The following is a 19,661-nucleotide window of genomic DNA, read 5'->3' on the forward strand; positions in this document are numbered from 1 at the left end:
GGATGCGTGCCTCTTCCAGCCCAGTAAGTTTCTTCCAGGTTACAAGATTCTTACTGGAAGAGTCATTTGTACTTAACGACTGCAATGAAGAGCCAGTCCCAAAACTAGGGGACGGGCAGTTTGTGGTCCCCTTCTATCTCCACCACTTTTTGTGTGCTAGAGAACTGTAACATGGCCCCAGTACTTTCTCACCATGCACTGCTGCTGCTGCTCAGCATGACAGGTTTTGCAATTCCTGCTGCTGTAGGATGAGCCCGTTGCATTGGACATGAGATACCAGTGAATGGAACCACTGGGGCCAGCATGGAGGGGCTGGCTACAAATGAGGGGTGTGGCAGGAGCACCTTGCAGACTGAAGAGCATCCAAAGCCAAGGTGCAAGAAGGGAGCTTACCCTCCCAGACACGGATGCCAGCTGACCTCATACTGACAGAGCAGAACATCATTCTGAAAGCAAGAAGTGAAAGGCATGTCCTCCGTTCAGGGCTGTAGAGGAAACCAGCCATGACAGGCAGGACAGACCACACTCCCCCATTGCTGGTACTTCCCGTTACCAACACCAGCCCCACTGGACACAGAAGATGACACTGAAACACTAAAATTCACCTACCTGGCCACCTCTACCTCCCACATCATTCGAAAATGTAACGTACAGCAATAAATCTCAGGCAGCTACCTAGGCTTAAGAGCAGAAGGCAGTGCTTTAGAGCTATACAGGACACTCTGTTCTTATTACCTCCAAAGTCTGCTGTATCTTGCCCATTGCTAAAAGCATCCTGGATCATCCCACTGCACAAAAGCCCCTTCAGAGCACAAGTGTTACCTCCACACCAATTCAAGCAAAAAGAAACAGTGCTAACAAGATTATCATCACCCATTCTGACAGCTCCATAGCTTGTTCTTAGCTACCTCCCAGGAAACATGCCTTGGTCCCCTTATGGTTTGCCACAAGGCAAGGATGGGCTGAGCGACACATAATCCAGAGCTATCTGCTGCAGCAGCAGGCCGGGTAGTGCTGGGATAGTTGATGACAGTGTGGCATCTCATGAACGAGCTTAAAGAGCAGTTTTCTGACAGGCAGTTTGGGAATATAAGACCACACTGGTGTAATTCAGTTGCTAACTGTAGGCTGGCACGCAGCTTTGTTTCGTGGCGGTGGTGTTTTCTAATTGTTTCCCGTTAGCCTTTTCTCTTCCTCTTTCTCCTCCTCTCATTCTCTGTCATGCATTTGCTGTCACTCGTTTTTGCTATCTGTGCCTTGACAATGTTTTCAGCAAGTTCCCTTTTCCTCGTCTGTTCCAGCCCCAGCTCCCCAGCCTCAATTAAATTTAGCCTAACTACGCAAGATCATAAAAAACAAAAAAGAATAGATCTCTTTTTAACAGCTGAAGCTAAACTTCTGGGTTTGTTCTGATCATTCCAACATTTTTCTTCTTCTGCGGGGCATGTGACTTTGTGCCTAGGGTAAAAGGCCCCAAGCAATGCAATACAGGGGACTGCAGCCTTCTGGAAGAATGCATGTATTGGGGAATTCACTGCTGCACTCAGTAAACTATTTGGGCAAGCAATTAAGCACCAGTGTTATGGATTCTCCTTTATACCTGGCTTAAATTTATCTAGCTCCACCTCCAAGCACTGGATTTCGCTACACTCCTACCTCCCTTCTGCATGCAGATCCTCTCAGAACACAGCCAGCTCTTTGGTGAAATCAAATCAAAACATTTAAATTAAGTAGCAATTAAGCTCACTGGTTAGAACAGACTTCTCTTGATTCACTCACACATATTTACTCTAAACTCTTTTCAATTTTTCAGCAGCTTTACTGAGGTGGTGGTTGCTAGCATTTGACCATTTTTTCCAAGAACGGAAACTTACAATGCAAAGAGTAATAGGATGAATAACATCAAAGACAAAACCACACCAACTTCAGCTGTGGCTGCCTGAGGTTCTGTTATCCTTCATTCCTTGGAAGCATTAGTCATCACCTTCTTTTGGAGGTAGAGGATAAGACCAAACTAACCATGACAAATAACATTAAGAGCCAAGAGTAAAATCACACTACATAAATAAGGAAAAGCATGTGCTCTGATTCTATCACTAGGACAATCTTAATGCCTTAAGTCCAGAAAAAAATCTAACCACAAAGGAACACACTACAGCAGAGGAGTTGGAATCTCATGATGAGACTGCACTACCTAAAATCATCAGACTAGGAATATCAATAGAGGATAACATTAGAACATAATAAAAGCCTGACAAGGTTTACTGTCTGGTTTTTGTTTGTTTGTTTGTTTTAAGGGTATGCAGAAGTGCTTGGGTTATTTTTGCTTTTAATTACAGGATGTCACTCACCTTTGAGAAGCAAAGGTAATACAAAGAGGCTTCCAAGTCAATTTAGCCTCACATCAGAACCAATGAAAGGGCAGAGTACCAATTTGTCTATCTGGAAGTTGGTAGTACATTCATCTCTGAGACAGGCTTTTCCATGATTAGATTGTACCCAAATAAATCTTCATTTCATTTTCATATTTATAACACGGACCAAATACTCCTTGGATGTTGACGGACTTCGCCAAGACAGAAGAATTTGTCCCTGAGTTAATTAAGCTAATGCTTCATAGTGGGTAGCAACAGTGTTTAACATAAAATGAGCAACAACAGTCTGTTCTTCCAGACAACCAGCTCTGTCTTCCATCCTACCTCTTCCTAATCTGCTAGCTTGGTTCAGGTTCTTTGTGTTACCCAGGCCACAGGGCTGACAAACCATGGGGGGAGGTCAGCACCCTGTTTGCCAACACAAGGTGCTTCTGGAAGCCCTCCAGTAGCTTCTGTCTGATACTATTCAGAGAAAGAACCAGGACACCTCCTTCTCTGGATAGGCAAAGCTCATCTCAACAGGATTAAAAGAGTCAGGTGTAGAAAGGCAGATTACAATGTCCCCACATTCCCTTCTCTTCCATCAACACAAGAGAACTTGAAAATTTATGACTCTACATCATTTTCCAGCTAAGTTTTAAAGAAAAGTTCTCATACTGAACCAAGGGGACACCCTTTCTGTGGCAAAACTGTGCCACATTTTGCCTTTTTCAGTGAGATGCAAACTGGATGTTTCTAACCTAAACTTGTCTTTTTTTTTCTTCCTGAAATTCCCAAAAGCAGAACCCAAATGCTCTGCTAAATTACAGTTCTTTCCTTTGTCCTTGTCACCTCCACTTCGCTAATTAGCCCAGAGCAGTAATTGAGGCTGACCAGAGAGATTTGGTCTTTATAAACTCCCAAAGCTGCTTGTTTCCCTTGGCATCATTCCACTTTGAATGTTAAGTGAATTTATTTCTCCACTTACGGCCAGTGATCTCTAGCCATGAAGCTTTCCGGCTTCTTGTGGCCTCCAGAAGAGGATATAATGTCAAAATTCTGGTCTCATTAGAGGTCTTTAACCAAACAAAGGAAGCACCATAGCTACTTACAAACTCAGCCCAAGCCCTCCTGGGATGTCTTTCCCATATGGAACGATTTATCTTCGTCAATTTTACATCATACGGGAAATTATGTGATTTGGGGAAACTGTGATCCCTTTTAAACTCCCCTAATTCTTGCTGATCTGCACAACATCTCACAAAATTTAAGACCTGCAATATTAACCAGCCCCAAGAAGCTCCGCTCCTCCCTCAGAACCTCCCAGCAGCAAACTAACTAGGGTCCTCAAACACCACATCAGCAACCAGGAGAACCGCAAAGCCACAAGAAAACTCCCAGCACTGGGACTGTTGTTTGGGGCTGAACTGACCTGGAGCAGCTAGCAGGAGCTGGGTGAGCCCAGTGATTGCTTTCTTGACCATACAGAAAGACTTAATGCACAGGCTCTAACCCCCCATGGCAGATCTCTCCCTGAGACTAGGCCTCTTTGCTTGTACACATTTTGCACCACTTCTGGATGTTTGTTGATGTTTTGCATTGTCATTTACAGCAGGAGTCAGCTGAAGTAAATTTATATCTTTCTCTCCCCCCAGCACTGGAGTTTCTTCCAATTGCTTGGATCAAAATAAATTGAAGTCTCTTCTTCAGTTAAATAGGGCTGAAAGCATTCACCAGCTTCCTGCTGTGGGACATCACTAATGTAATCAGAGGAATTAAAGGTGAAAGAAACCCAGTTACAGCACTGTCTGTACTGAATTATTCCTCGAATCATATAATCTAGTATCATCTCACTCTGGCTTTAACAGCTTCAATCAATTTTCATGGGATCTTTCAGAATACCAGATTGAAATTCAAAGTCCTCCCTGCTTTGAGCAAAGGCTTGGCCCAGATGACCTCCAGAGATCCCTTCCAAAATCAATTATCAACACTCTTAAGATCTAAGACTTGCAGCAATGGCTTTATCTGAATTCAAAAGGGTTTGCAGCAATACAGTTCTTGAATATGGCGTGAGCCCTTTCTTCTAAGTAACAAATACTTGGAAAACAACTTTCTCTAGCACAGCCACACCCAAGCTTCATTTTCCGCCAGCAGTTACACAGTAGTTGGGATTTGACTTTTGCTTTACATACTAAGTCACTGCAACTTTTACAGTGTTAAGCAGATGTAACACAAAGACAGCAAGGCCATGGTGGAGATGACAAGAGATTTGCTAGAAGGATCACTCCTACCACGCTGCTTACCACAAGTGAAAGTCATCAGATACCAATCCCACACCACTTTCCATCTTACTCCAAAATCCTGCTGCTGGGGCAATGTTGGCATCAACTGAAAACTTCCTTTTTCTTTAAGTTTCTTTTGGTTTGTTTCTCTCGCATCAAACATGGGAAAGGTAGAAGGGCAAACTAAACATAAAATTTATTTTCTTTCCCAGTATAATTGCATTAGTAGTTTTGGGATTAGATGCAGGCTATTTGAACTTGACTGCTGCTCCAAAACACGAACATAAAAGCTGATGGACAAGATCTTCCTTTTACAGCCATGTCACATCCTGGTGTTGGATGACAAACTAGGCTCTAAAATTCTAAGGAATTAAACTTGACTGGCCCATGTGCATTGAAACAAAGGGATAGAACTGACTCCCTGGAGATACATAGATCTATCTCATCTAATACAACTCTAATGACCACATTACAATTTCACGAGAGAGCAGCTGATTCCTGACTCCTGTGGAATGAGACAGTCCTCAGCAACTCCAAACACAATTATACTGGATAAAATGTTAATCCAAGGCCTCAGCTACCTGTGGTCACAACCCCAAGGCAATTGCAGTAGAGGAGGTAGACCTGGTGGTGGCCCAAAATGCTTATTCAAATACAACAAAGTTTGTGGTTGAACCTTCGGAGCTGAGCCAAGAGGTAGCTCTGAGTTAGAAAAATTTCTTCCAGTTCTTGAGCTTTTCTTCCTGATAACTTGACCTACACATTTGTGAGGGTGTTGCTGCATCACGAAGGAAAGTTTGAGATGGATGCTTGAGAATTTTACGAATGAGAGAGGAAATATATTAATAGGGACAGCAAAAAAGAAAAAAAAAACAGGCAGAGAGGTTATTTTTGGGAGTCTTAGACCATGAACTCCTTACAAAAATACTGTTTTCCTGCACACCATTTATTCTCAAGATCCTTCTGCCAAAAAAAGTCAGCAAGGCACTGCTAAGCAACATGGAGTGCACCCAGCCAGCGGGCACACAATGCAATCAGGTCTATCAAGAGGATCCCACGTCTGAGAAAAGAAACTAAGACAACACAAAGATGGCAAGGTTAAAGCTTTCAGAGCAAGCTGAGGCTGTTTGGATGCTGATGCTGCCTGTAAACAAGAAGGAACCATGCAGAACTGACATTCAGCTCAGCAGTGAGATATCAACAGGACCCCAGTGGGACCAAATGGGACCGTGGCAGCGTATTGACACACAGATAATTGTATTAGCTTTACAGAGAGCTGTGTGTTTATGTCTCCGCCTGGGGAGAAACAGCAGGGATCTGAGCCCAGTCGAGAAGGGAAACTGATACAAAATGAACATGGCAACAGAGCAGAGTTTGAGGTGCAACTCAGCAAGGCTATGTGGGTGTAGGTAAGCTGTAATTTATGGCAGGTTCCCTGCACTGCATTTCTCTCCTAAAATAGATGCGGTTGCAGGAAGAGTCAGCTGCTACCATCCCTGGAAGAAGACAGTTTGCAGACTACAACACAAGCTGCCGAGAAGATTTCTGTGAATGGGAGAAGAGCTGCAGCCCAGAATATGGACACAGCAAGAGTCACATTTGAGTGGAATGCCAATGCAAGGCAAACACGACAGCCAATCTTCTTGTGGGCCAACCTCAAGGGGCCAGTAGTACAAGCCAAACACTGAAACTGTTAAGCCTAAAAATCAGTTAATGGGCAGGAACTGTGTCCAGGACCAAAATCTTTAATCCCTGATTCTTTCCCTCCCACCTGATCCACTTAACTTTTCCTGCCCAGACTCCAAGCTGTTCTGAAGTCACAGCCTCCATTATAATAAATCCTTGGATGCTTTCTCCTCATCCCTGAGCACTGCATCAACCTGTGCCTCATTTTTGGCAGCTCAGCCTGTGGTACCTTGCAAATAATCAGGGGAAATAGACTTTTTCCTATGGAAAATCTTATATCCTAATACACAGAAGAGCGACTGCTGCCAGATGGCTGGGAACTGATGTTGCAAAGATATTGCTAATGGAAGCAAGACACTTGAGTGCCTGAAAGCTGTAGGAAAAGAAGTACACGCACTCCTTTGTGCAAGAGGCCAGAAAAAGACTACATTTTTCTAAGTTTCACAACAACAGGTGATTTGACATTCTCAGGACATCAGCACCCTAATGTATTCCTGCCTTTCTTTTGCAACACAAAGCAAAACTGAAGAATAAAAGTGCATTCTTCTTTAAGAAACTGGCAGCCCAAGGTATACTCAGAAAAGAAGGACCATCTCTGCTGGCTGTTGAGTCCTGCTTTTAGATAAAGCTTGACTTAACAGTAGATAAGACTCACCATAGCTTTGTCCTTGAAAACCTCCAAAACAGAGAATCAACTCTAGTGACTTGTTCACACGTTGTACTATTTTCCCAGTGAACACGCTTTTTCCAGCTCTCCAGCTGAACCTCCTGATCCACAATGTACACCCCTGGCACTTCGTTTTGCAGTTTGGACAGAAGTGTCTGGCTGTGACAGCTTTGTAACAGGGTTCTCCTGAAGCAACCTGTCATGCACTCTGCTTATTTGTAATGACGGTGCACACTAACTCGTATTTGACCTGGCATCCACTGTATACTCCGAAGTATGCTGTCCTTTCAAAGAAAGGCAGCACATCATAGAATGAAAGGCATTTTTTGAGATGATGCAGAAACCTGTGAAGCCCCTGACTGTCCATGGACACATGGATAGGAGGAGAAGTTAAGCGATGTGAGCTACCTCGTGCAGTTTGCAATACGCACAATATACAGCTATTTGAGATGATGGTCGTTCAAAGAGGGATGTTCTGGAACCAGGGGGAAATGAGTCAAGAGGAGTATTAGGAACAGAGGCAAGTGTGCTGACACTTTGGAGCACATCAAGATAAAGCACTCTTTTAGTAACTGGAGGGTATTAGTTCTGCTCTGGATAGAAAGTGGTGACTGCAGACAAGTGGTTGGGATTTGATTTTCAATTCTCCTTTCAAGCTCTTCAAACTATCCAGAGCAACCAAGTAAACTTGCTCTTCCACATTAGTTCAGTGTTTGTTCACTCAAGATGCAAAAAGCTCTGGGAGAGAATTCCCCAGCTGGTGCAAACCATAGTGCCAGCAATGAAGCTAACAGCCAGGCAGCCACTCTGGACTTGCAATGTTGCTGAATGAGTGCATCATCTCAAAAAGGTAGCTCCAGAAGTTCCACCATCACGCCATAGGTGCCTTCTGGCTTTAGCCAACCACATCAGTCCTTTGTTCCCCTTCCCAGAAATCTGCATGAAGCCTTATTGTGACGACAGTATTGAAACTAGACTGGCCACATTGGCTCCCTAGGATGAAATGGCTCAAACTTGAGCCCTCAGAAAATATTCCAGTGCTTCCCTAAGTTCACTGCCTTCTCTCAGAAGACAGGCAGTGGGCATGGAAATAAAGAAGTGGACTGCGACCACGGGGTATTTTTGCAGGAAAGGAAGAACCACACACCTTAACCATTTCACAAGGATCTTCAACCCCATCAGTCCCTCAGAGCACCTAATTACCTCCAGCATATTCCTGCAGAGCTCACAAACCTGGTGAGCTGCACGAGCATGGCTCTATCTGCTGAAAAAAGCACACTACACTGCACGGGACCAGGAACTGCGTGAAGCACGCCTCGTGGTTTATCTGTCACCACTCTGCTCCTCCAAACTCATCCTTATACACAGCAAAATATCTAGGACAAAAGAGAGGATGGCTACAAGAAACCATCTTTGATATTAAAATTATTATGTTTCTTTTCATGGCATCTTGTGGGAGAGAAGATTCAAGCCCTTCCTGATGAACTATCTAAGGGGCTACGGAGACCAAACAATGCAGCTGAGGCACCTGGGCTGTGTGCACATCCCCAAAGCTTTCTTGTTTTTTGAGTTAGAAACTGCTGCCTCAGGTCATAAAAACACTATGTTTTGCAATTGTATTGATATGTTCCTGGCACAGAAAAAGAAAATAAATTGTAAATGCAACCAATAAAGAAACTTGAGCTGCTCTTTGTTTCTGTAGGACTTAGAATGCTAAGGGGAAAACCTAAGCAGCAAAGTAAATTGATCCATGGAAAGATGCAGTGTGATAGGTCCAGTACAGACAGTATTTTGAAATTAGCTTGAGCTTATGCAGGCATAACCTATGCTTTGAAGTCTCTATGCTGCTGTCATCAGGTTCCCTGTGATGACAGTGCTGGAAACATTTCCCTGAAGAATCACTACTAAGCAAGTCCCTTTTTAAAGCAAGTGACCTCAGAGCCATTCTGGTGAAGCAACCACCAGGGACCAGATTCACCTGCTCTCTCTGCTAAAGCACGGCCAGCTGTGCCCTCTCTTCTCTGCAGCCCCCTCTGAAATTCATCACTCTCCTGACTTCCAATTGAAGTTATGATGCAATGGCTCAATGCAATATATTTAATCATGCAAGGAATATAAATGCACGCCCAAAGATGTGCATACGCACAAGGCTGGCTGTATGTCTGGGGTTTTTTGATGCTACATCATTTACTCAGGAAACTGGGAAAGGGAAGGAGAATAAGGAGAGAAACCAACAGTTGCTCACATGGATCAACACTTCCAGGCTCTCTCTTTTGCAGCTCATCTCACTCATACTTGTGGTTTCAACATGTGATTCACATTAGGCCCCTCTGCTCACCATTTGATGGTTCTGCTCAACAGATGTGAATTTATTTAGTCACAGAGCCTGCTCTTTACACTGCCTCTTTGTAGAACAGATGGGCTTTTTTTTTTTCCATTCCTGTTCAGCACTATTCAGATAATGCTCATACTCTGTGCACTGGTTTTCTTGATGATTTTGTGTATGTAAAGGTCCAACAAGGAAACACAGATGTGATCTCACACAAGCAGTAAGAATACGCGGAGAGAGGCAAAAGTAGTGATGGGCAATTCTGAACTGCAGCTCCAGCATCACCCAGGGAAGCCCAAGACACGAGGGATCCGCATTCAGTCCCATACCTTCTGGAACATGAGTGATGCACAGTGAGCCAGAAGATACACCTCCACCAATGGTCCACCCCAAAGCACGGCTCCCCAGCAAAAGAGCTGGTGGAAGGGACGGCTGAAGGGGAAGCTCCTGAAACTTTCATGGGGACATAAAACCATGTGCATCTCCTGGGACTCTGCAGCGTGGTGAAATAGCCTGGAAAAACTATTTGCTCCCTGTGTGGGCATTCTTCTTGCTGCACTGAGAGTGCCTTTGGCACTGGATGAAGCAGAACTGCACAAAAGCCCTCTCGGAGCAGAATAAGACTGCCCACATGAGAAGTACGCTCGGAATAGCTATTGCACTTCAAATTCACACCCTGGCTTTGTTTCACAACACTTCCCCTGTGCAGAAGGGCTCTAGGCATCAGATTCAATTTCTGCTCCTATTATCAAGAGCTGAGGACTGCTTCCATCTGCGGGCAGGAGACGGCCTAGGAGAGGCCAAAGTATGATCTGAGGGGAGAAGGGTGAAATCCACCATTCCTTTGTGCTTTCCTGCACGTGGATGTGCCTCTGTATTGCTTTTATAACCCTGATGACTTCATCCCAGCAAGTGGCCTTGCTTGTGGGTAAATGATCTCTGCTTTACCACAGAAATCAAGCACAGGACGTGTACACAGAACACACACAAACTGCATTCCCACACTCGTGCATGGATCTAATTCCTTTCCAAAGACTGCAGTCATCCCTCAGCCACAGCTTTGCCCTTCAAGCACTGCCCACCTGTTTCAAAGATGACCTCAGTTTCTAGGAGAAGCTACTTGGAACATGTATACACGCCTAGTGAAAAAAAAAAAAAAGAGCTTAAAATCTGTTTTGCTGGAGAATGAGACTGCAGGTTTCAGAAGGGAAGTAAAAGTGGAATTCTGCACTTGAAAGGCACCCAGGGCACAGCCATTAACACCCTTGCCTGTGGGAACTAATGCTGAGCATTTACAAGAGCAAGAAGTATGGATGGCTTTCATTCTGCGGGCAGTGGGCTTACAATCAGGTACCTTTAAAGGCCAGAAGGTATTAGACAATAAAGTATTTCCAACAGGGGAAGACAGGTACAGAGAAGGACAGCTGAGCCCATGCAGGATGACAGGCACTTCAGCTACAAAGCAACTCACGAGGTATAATTTTCCTATTAATGACCGTGCTATCCAAATATTCTGTGTGTGGATCATAGAGCAGCATTTCTCTTTTGTGTATCTTAAGAAAAAAGCAACAAAGCAAAAACACAGTGAAAAAGGGACTTTCATAAGCATAAAGCAGATTTGTGCATCCAGTTCCCAGAGGCTGGTTCCCTAACCTTCACTAAGAGCTTCCAATAATTTTCTCTGAGAAGTAAAACCATGTGCTTTCTTTACTCTGTCCATTCAAACAAAACCAAATTGCCCCTACTTTGCCCCACCTATAGAGCTGGGGCAGGACTAATGCTGCAGTGACTGCCAGGGCTCTCCTGCTGCCCCTCTATGCCCTGCGTAGTGTGACATAGTGGTGGGCATGGTGAGGTTAGGTTGATGGTTGGACTAGTTGATCTTAGTGGTCTTTTCTAACTTAAATGATCTTCCTACATGCCACTCTCCTTCAGCATCTTCCCTTGCCTTCTACATCCATTTCTTTCAGCCCCTTCTTTACAACACCTGGAGCATAGAGATGAGCAATGCTGTCCTGACTGTGGACAGAGCTGAAAAGCACCTAAAATATGAAGCATGGAGATGCATATTTGCAAAGCAGGGTTAGAACTAATGGGGAATGAAGCTATCTCTGCTGGCAAAGGCCCGTGATGGATAGCAGAGAGCCATTCTGAAGAAAATTAAGAAAACATTTTGAATGCTCTCCTAAAAGGGAACAAATAGGTCCAACACTCCAACAAAAGGGGATTTTTTGCATCTCTGAATGATAGTGCTTCACTTTTATGGCCTGCGGATGCTTTGAAAATTCAAAGCAATTTCTCTGAAGAATTCTCTTGGGACAGGCTTTATGGGTTTGATCAGTTAACTATTTTTTAAAGCTAATCCACCCCAGTGATATTTGTCCTCCTCTTCTCCACATGCACAGACAAGAACAGTCACATCCAGAGCTGTTGACCAAACACCAACTTAATTCTATAGCACTCTTCCAGCGATCCAAGATCCACTGTCCCACTATGGAAATTTAGGCACCATACATTGGTGGCCACCAGGTATAATGTCCATGCTGTGATCCAGCCACAACTATTCTCACTCAAGTGAAAAATTAAAATTATATCCCCAAAAAGCTGCAATTATATGTGTGACTGAAAGGACTTAACTTCTTCACCACTGAGCCTGACAAGCTGCCCAAGCACTGCTCCATCCTCCAGCAGAATAAATAGAGGTATAGATATAATGATTTTCTTGAGCATATGGAGCAATGAGATAAACTGAACCAAGAACAGGACCAGAGCTTCCTGACTGCCATCATCATAGTGGAATTGCTCTCACCTTCCCCGCAGGCTCAGCCTTACAACCTGAGCATGATGCTGAGCAAAACTCCATTTACAGTCTGAGCGTACCAATGTTTCCGCTAATTTAGAGCAGATCAGTCCAACTGTGTACTAGGAGCTTAAACCTATATGCAATTATCTGCTGTATTAGTTGCATCACTGTGACATTCTACTACATATGTAGCAGCCACCACACCAAAGATGAAGCAGAATAAGGGACAGTCCCTGCTCTGCAGTGTCTTTGGTCCTCAAGTTGCTATCCAACTTTGCTCTGTCTTTGGGTAGCAGATTCAGGCAGTATTTCCTGTGGCAGAGAATTACACAGGCTGATTACCCTCTGTGGAAAAGCAAAGAAATCCTGGAAGCAATTTTCTGTCTCAATTGTTCCCAGAGCACAGGAACAATTTTTCAGCCCTCTTCCTATTTTCTGCTCAATGCCATGCAGGCTCAGCTTGCAGAACTCATCATGCTGCTGTCCTGCAAACACTTACCAGGTGAAACTTCACACACAAGCAGGCCTGAAGACTTCCACCTGCAGCAGCACTGAATTTGGCCACGAAGTTTACAAGTCAGGAAGAATGGCAGGAGGCAGGTGTGACAGCTAATGTCTCCAGGAAATGGTCCCTAGGTAGGAGCAGGCTTACTCCACAGCACCGTGCCATGTGGCTCCAATACAGTTCTTAAACACAGCTCTTTCAAAATTCATGACTAATTTTTCAAAGAAGGTTGTGGAAGAGCAGCTAGAACTGAGAATCATGAATCACAGGCAGGATACACATGAAGGAGGACCTTTTTCTGAAACTAAAAATTTCATTAGCATGAAAAAAAACCAACATATTGGTGGGAAAAATACAATGCTTTTTTTGTTTTGTTGTCCGTCCCCCCCTCCTCCCCCCGGAGTCTAAATGTCCATGATGTTTTTTCTTTTACCAAGATCTGAAAGCAACCATGCAAAGCAGCCATCCTGGAGTTGACAGTATTTCCGGTTCCCAAAAAGCCCACATAGGCTACAACCTCAAGAAATAAGTGTGATGCCCTGCTGCAGCTCCCAGGTGTATTGGGGAGTCCCAGGTTGCTGCAGTTTGCTGTTTTCAGGACAGGGCTGGGATGGACCACCGCTCTTCATCAATCCCAGCACACTGCAGCAAGGATCCCATATGTAGATTTTTCAGCACTTTGACAACAAATGCACTTTACACACGTACACGCCCACACTCAGAATGATTCAATCAAAACCCTATTTTCCTTACAAAGGAGTTTTGATAGAAAATGTTCTATTTGCCCTAGTCAATTTGGCTAAAGCATCAGTCAAAATGTTTTCTGGAATTGACGCTGTTGGTGGCAGAGCAGGCGAGCAAGCTCAGAGATAACCTGACTCCAAAGGCAGGCACTGACCTTTCAGTTGCATTATTTTTTCTCTTAAAACAAAGGTAACTTTTAAAATAGTGTTACCTTTCTGCTGATGCTGCTGGGAGATGTGAAGCGAATGGGGCTGTGTCCCTGCTACAGAATCTCGTGGCCAATCTTAATATCGCTTAATTTTCAGATGAGGAATTTGGTAGTAAACAACCTTTGCGTTGTACACAAACATTTTTAATTTCATGCCCTGCTAATCATACATCTGTTAGAGTTCCTCTTCCATCCATTGCTGTAGCGATAACAGAAGAAAAAAAATGTTGTGCTATGAATGTGGTTTGTCTAAAGTGAAAACTGCATAATAATCGATTTTTTCTCAGCTGGAGGAGGGAGGGCACCAAGAAGCAGAACTCTCCCAATGAAGGTGACAGAGATGCCGTTTTAGCCAAACCAGTGGCCCCATTCCTCAACTGATGGGTGAGTTACAGCAGCCCCATTTCACGGGCATTGCCTCCACAGCCACCACTCCTGTTTCATTTTGAGCCTTTTCTGTGCTGATGCTACATGACTTTTGCCTTTTTTAGATTCCTCCTATTCACACAGCCATGCTGAGCCAACTCCAGATCAGAAATGCCGCACTTGTGGGAGCTACGCAAAGAATGAGCACTGGGAATCCACCTGCTGCCCCAGGCAACGTGACACAAAGACATAGGGACAGAGGCACAGGGCTTTGCTGTGTCTGGATGGCCTCCAGCCCTCCTATCAGCATCCCCTCCCAAGGCTAGTTTCTAAAGCACAGCTATCTACATACACTCCCCCTCATCCTCATCAAGAAACCGAGTTGTTTGAGTAATCACTACCACATCCCATGTGCACGTTACAGCCATATACCAAAATCAGAGCATCCCAGCCTCCCAGATACAGCAGGCTTGGGGCAGCCATTGAGAAACATGGTGAAGGTGATCCAAACCTGCCTGCACCACCTGCAGGACTAGGTGACCACAATCAGCATCAGAACACACGCTGATACACCTGACCATCAATATGCAAAAGCATTCAGCTCTGGGTTTCTCAGACCTCTAATCAAAGTGCATTCAGTCAAACAACTCTACCAGAAATACCAGTGAAAAGGGATGGGAAGGAATAAGAAAGACTTTGTTGAGCAGAAGTACTCCGAGACACATTTGATGTAATAGTCATATGATTAACAAACTGTCATATCAAAGTTTTCTGCAAAGTAGGAACACTCTGACAGTTCATATTTTAAAAACTGACATTTTGATTCATTACTGTAAATAGCACTCTGTATTAAATATTGTGACAAGGCGTACAGCGTATTTTTTGAGCTCTGTAACATTTAGGAAGTACTGGCTTTTTTTTTTTTTTTTAAAGTGTAATATCAAAAGCAGTTAAAGAAGAACTCCAAGAACACTTCTAGAGGAGAGGATCATTACTTCAGGTCCCCGCCATCATCTCCAGCACTGCTGGGAACTTGGCCCGCAAGGATCTTAATGTACTGTTTGCATAATAAAACAGGGAATTGTTTCATGGAACAAAAGAGCTATAAGAAAAGCGGCTACATTAAATAATGTAAAATTACTCAGTAGCAAATCATCCCGAAGCTGGCATAAGGAGAAGAATTAAAAGGAGCTGAATTGTCACTCAGACTGAGAGCGCAGGATGACAAGCAAAACAAACAAAGCCACGTTTAAATGACTGCCCAAATGTGCATCCCACTCATTCCATCAGTCTCTAAGGGTTTTGCCCCTTCCTTTGTCCACTCCTCTTGTGCCAGGTGAGAATATGGGCAAAAATGAGGTTTGGGGACACATCAGCTCATGGGTCCCTTCCCTGACTCTCCAGCACGACAGTCAACAGCACACTGGGTGCACAAGCAATGCAAATGTTTTGCATTTCCTCAAAAACAGGGCAGGTGATGGAGAAATTAAAAACAAAGCCCCAGCTAATAAGAATGGCCTGCCAGAGCAGCAGGAGAAAACCTAAAGCTGCCTAGCCCATCTGCGAGACTCTCAGGTGTTATTAGGACTGCAGTCAAGGGCTTTAGAAAGAAAAATGGTTACCGTTACCATTACTTACAGCTGGCTGCAAGTGGAGCTCTGGGCTCGGTCTACTGTGAAAGAATGGATATGCTGTCATAAACAGAGCAGTGAGCCCGGACCGGGCCATGGCGAAGCAGACACGCGCGCTGAAGATGGATCATGATGCTGCTTCAACACGGGGCTGCTCCAGCACAGCCTGCCTTTCCCCAGGAGCAGCCACATACCGCTCGGATGCTGGAAATCTTGTGGATGGGTTTGCATGCCAGCAAGTGTGGTACTAGTAGTGGTCTAGCCAGACATCCAAAGCATATTGGCACCACTATAATTTGTCCATTCACCAATATGTTTTCCTAAAAACACCCATATGCTTTTCCTGCAGTTCCCATATGCTTTTGCAAAGAGAAACAAAAACATTTTGTTAGTTGCGAGCGATTGATCGCTGCATATTTTGCAGAAGTCAAATAGAAAAACAACAACAAAAAAGCAGTCAGCTGCTTCCCCCTCCCTTTCCTCCCTGTTCACAGAGGGAACTGTGAAGAGCAGGAAAAATTCAGCCCACAGCAAAACACACACACAGCTCATTTTTTTGCACTGCAAGATATTCTAGGAATTACAGGAGGAATCTTCATTAAAAACAAGCTATCAAAGATCTGGCAGCCGGTGGCATTCCAGACAGTAATTCAGTGTTGGGTGTCTGTCTGCTAGCTCGGGTCCTTGCAGAGGGAGCCCAGCACATTTGGTAGCAGCCCACAGGAATCTGGGCTCCTGGAGCAGCACGTTAACCCAGCCTGGGGGACACTGCCATAAGGAGGTTACAGCCTTTCTCATCCTAGTTTGATGCCAGATCTATCACTGAGCCCCCTCCTGTCATGTGCACAGTGCTGCCAATGCAAATCCCAAGGCAGTGAGCGGGCAGGCGGCCGGGTTCAGCCCGGAGCAGGCGTGTGGGTGTACAAGTATGTGTGTGTCAGGGCTGGAGCGTGTGGGAACCGGGCCTCCCTGCTCAGACTCATCAGGGAACACAGCAAACCTGGGGCCAACGTTCAAAAGAGTGAAACATTTCTCTGGAGAAAGATTAGTGCATGTTCTCCTTCACACAAATAAAATTAAAGAGAGAACTGTAATACGGACAAATCAATTAACTTCTGAAACGCCAAGGGCACCGAATGTAATAGCAGAGGAGATGGGAAGAGCTTCATTACAGGGACACTGAAACAGTGCACAGCCTTTCTTCCTTGGAAAAGAAATTTAGCTGTTGCTGAATTAAGTCCTGATTTTAAGCCTTGTTTTCCTCTATTGCTACCTGAACATCACTGCTTCCTTACCCAAATGACCACAGACATACCTACAAACTGATACAATCTCAGGGGAGGAGAAAAGAGCTTGGGAACATCTCTGAAATCCGTGAAGCTACTCAAGGGCAGATGCCCAAGGACTACTGCAGTGCTTGACTCTGCAATGCAAGCCTTCTATGGGGTGGAGTTTGAGGCTGACCTTTTTTACAGGACACCTTCCTACCAGCATGAAGACATTCAGTGTTGCAGTCCAATGCTCTTAGGGTTTTGAGCAAATTTAACCAGAAATGTTCTTTCCAAAGTTAAGGTTTCCCTACAGTGATCTAATCTCTCACAAAGCCTAATGAGAGCCTGGATGCAATAGGCCAAGAGTCCGATTTTCCACTGAAACAAAGCTGAAAAAACAGTAAAGAGAAGAGAAATCAATCTCTTCATCAGGGTACACTGGCAAGAAAAAAAAAAACAATTTGTTGGAGACAGCCTGCTGGGCAAGATACATTATATGATACGTTTTTGCTCTGAAAGGAATTGTGAGTACCGGAAGATCTGCCTTCACAATTCACAAATACATTGATGCTGTTCCTTAAGCTTTCAGTAGAGAGCAAACCTAATACCATCTCATTTAGTCAACAGTCTATAAGGGTGGGCTTCTCCCCAGATTTCATATTTACAGCAACACATCGGGACAGCCTATTAAACTTAGCTGGGAAAGCTGCCACAGAGAGAGTGAGAATAACAGAAGTGCTGCCATTAATCTTCAATAACCCAGCAACTGGGAAGACCAGGCCTTGAACCAAATTCTATTCTCTTGCTATTAATCTCCTGTCCTCTGCTTATTAATCCTTTGTCTGTCTTCTTCCTTCAACGTTTATTAATGCCCCCAACTGTTTGCAGTAAACAGGATGCTGAGATCTCATCTCCAGCCAGCCATAATTTACAAGAGAGAAAAAAAAGTAACAAAAAGAAAAAAAAAAAAAAGGTGAAGGAAGGATGTGAACAGCCTTATTGAAAGGGCAGAATGGAAGGTCACTTACATTTAGTGACACAGTAGAGTAAAGAAGAAGCATCCCCAATCTCACTTGAAGGTTCACCCTCACTGTGATTTAATCATCATATCACAGGTCCAGACCTGGACCTAAAAACAATAAAACCATCTCGAGTCTCCTGCTGACATGGCCTCCACCATCACAGGCTCTGGAGAATTGTCCATCATTTGCTGAATGATCAGACTACCCATGGCAAATGCAGTCCCAGGGCACTCACGCTCTGCCCAAACTCAGCTGCTTTTTGCAAAGGCCCCAAGATGTAACCCAGTCCTCACCTGGGAGCACAGCAGCCCCGTCAGGCTCCAAGACAGACGTACAGGCAGCTTCTTCTGAGGGACCTCTGCGGATGGAAACAGAAAAGACAAAATTAACCTCTTTGCTCATAGTAAAAGCAGAAAGTAAATCAGGCTAGCAGTCACACCTCACAAAGAAAATATCCCCCAGAAGGGCCTATAAGCCAGCCACCCACCTTCACAGAGCAGATCTCAACTATTTCTCCTCTGATATAACTCTATGTCAGTCTGCCCCTGGTTTGATTCATATAAGGGCTTTTCACACATTGGCAAGGAAGATCAAATCTAAGCAAGCATCAAAGTAACTGAGGTTTATTTGAGAGAGAAGCTACTTGTTTTAAATCAAGGCAAAACTAGTGAAAAGCCCTGACGTAAGGGCTCCAGGCAACACCATCCCTTTCAAAGCCCAACCAGACGTGCTTCTGCTGCTGTGTTTGAAGGGCCTCTTCTTGCTACAGCTGCCATGACTCACCTCAGTGCTTCCTGTGCCATGCAGGCACCAAGAAGAGCTAAAAGGGAGATAGATGGGATGCACTAAACACACATCAGCTGTGGTAAGAAAAAGTGATAGGGTGGGACAGCCCAAATCCTACTTCCACCTGCTTCCCTGGTTTCCTTTGGGTGCCTCCAAAGCAAAAGGGAAAAGTCACTTGCTGAGCTTAACCAGCAGACTTTCATAATTCCAGCGTATTGACAACTGAGCCTACTTTTGCATTTGCCATTTCCTTTTATCTCCATCCCAGATGGAAATATTGGCAACCGTCAGTGATGGCCCAGTGCACCTCTGCCCCTCAACCCATCGCTGTAGGGGATCAGTGGGGCTCCTGCCTGCTCCGTGCTCCCAAGCACAATGCTCTGTCCTTGCAGCAGAGCTAGGTCTGGCTGGGATAAGCTTCGCCATCCCAGGCAGCTGCAGGAAGGGGAGTGAGGGATGGAGAACAGCAGCGGCTGCTTCAGACCCTCCTGAAGCACATGGAAATCCACCACGGACCTGCTTCCTCTGATGCTGGCTATTCCTTTCATATTTGCCATGACAAATAATTCATGTTAACATTTTTTCAAGCGCTGTAACCCCATATCAAGTAACAGCAAAGAGACAGACAGGTGTCCTGACCACAGGGGCAGCATATGTGAACAGTTTGGAATTTACTATTATTATTTCATAAAGGGGGAAACAAATCCCACAGATTTTTCTGTGCATTAAACATTTTCTGCTCCCTGTTTGATGTTGCTTTCAGGCTGAAGACTTCAAATAGCTAACCCTAACCTATGCCTCAAGCCTGCTTTAAACTAATGCCCCTTATGTGACCAGAAATGAATGCATGGTGAATCACCAACCTCACACACAGTGGGCCGATGAGAGGTGGCCCATGCCTCCCAAGCACTGCATGGCCATGAACACACTGAGATAACTCAGCCTGGTAATTCAGCATGACCAGTTCTGTGTTTCTGGAGCTCGAAAGCACAAGTTCTAAGTTAACT

General features: G+C 44.6%; 1 protein-coding gene across 1 annotated transcript in view; it reads right to left on the reverse strand.

Moving 5' to 3' along the window:
• The window catches only part of LPP (LIM domain containing preferred translocation partner in lipoma), a 370,558-nt gene that overhangs the window by 197,626 nt on the left and 153,271 nt on the right, over positions 1 to 19,661 (reverse strand). Inside the window, exon 5 of the mRNA XM_065748152.1 lies at positions 18,162 to 18,226. The gene's annotated coding sequence lies outside the window, so the exon portion shown is untranslated. The remainder of the gene's footprint in view (positions 1 to 18,161; positions 18,227 to 19,661) is intronic.

Source organism: Cyrtonyx montezumae, unplaced genomic scaffold (genome assembly GCF_038088225.1).
Source record: "Cyrtonyx montezumae isolate F1298 unplaced genomic scaffold, pur_monq_1.0 scaffold_5, whole genome shotgun sequence".
NCBI classification, from domain to species: domain Eukaryota; kingdom Metazoa; phylum Chordata; class Aves; order Galliformes; family Odontophoridae; genus Cyrtonyx; species Cyrtonyx montezumae.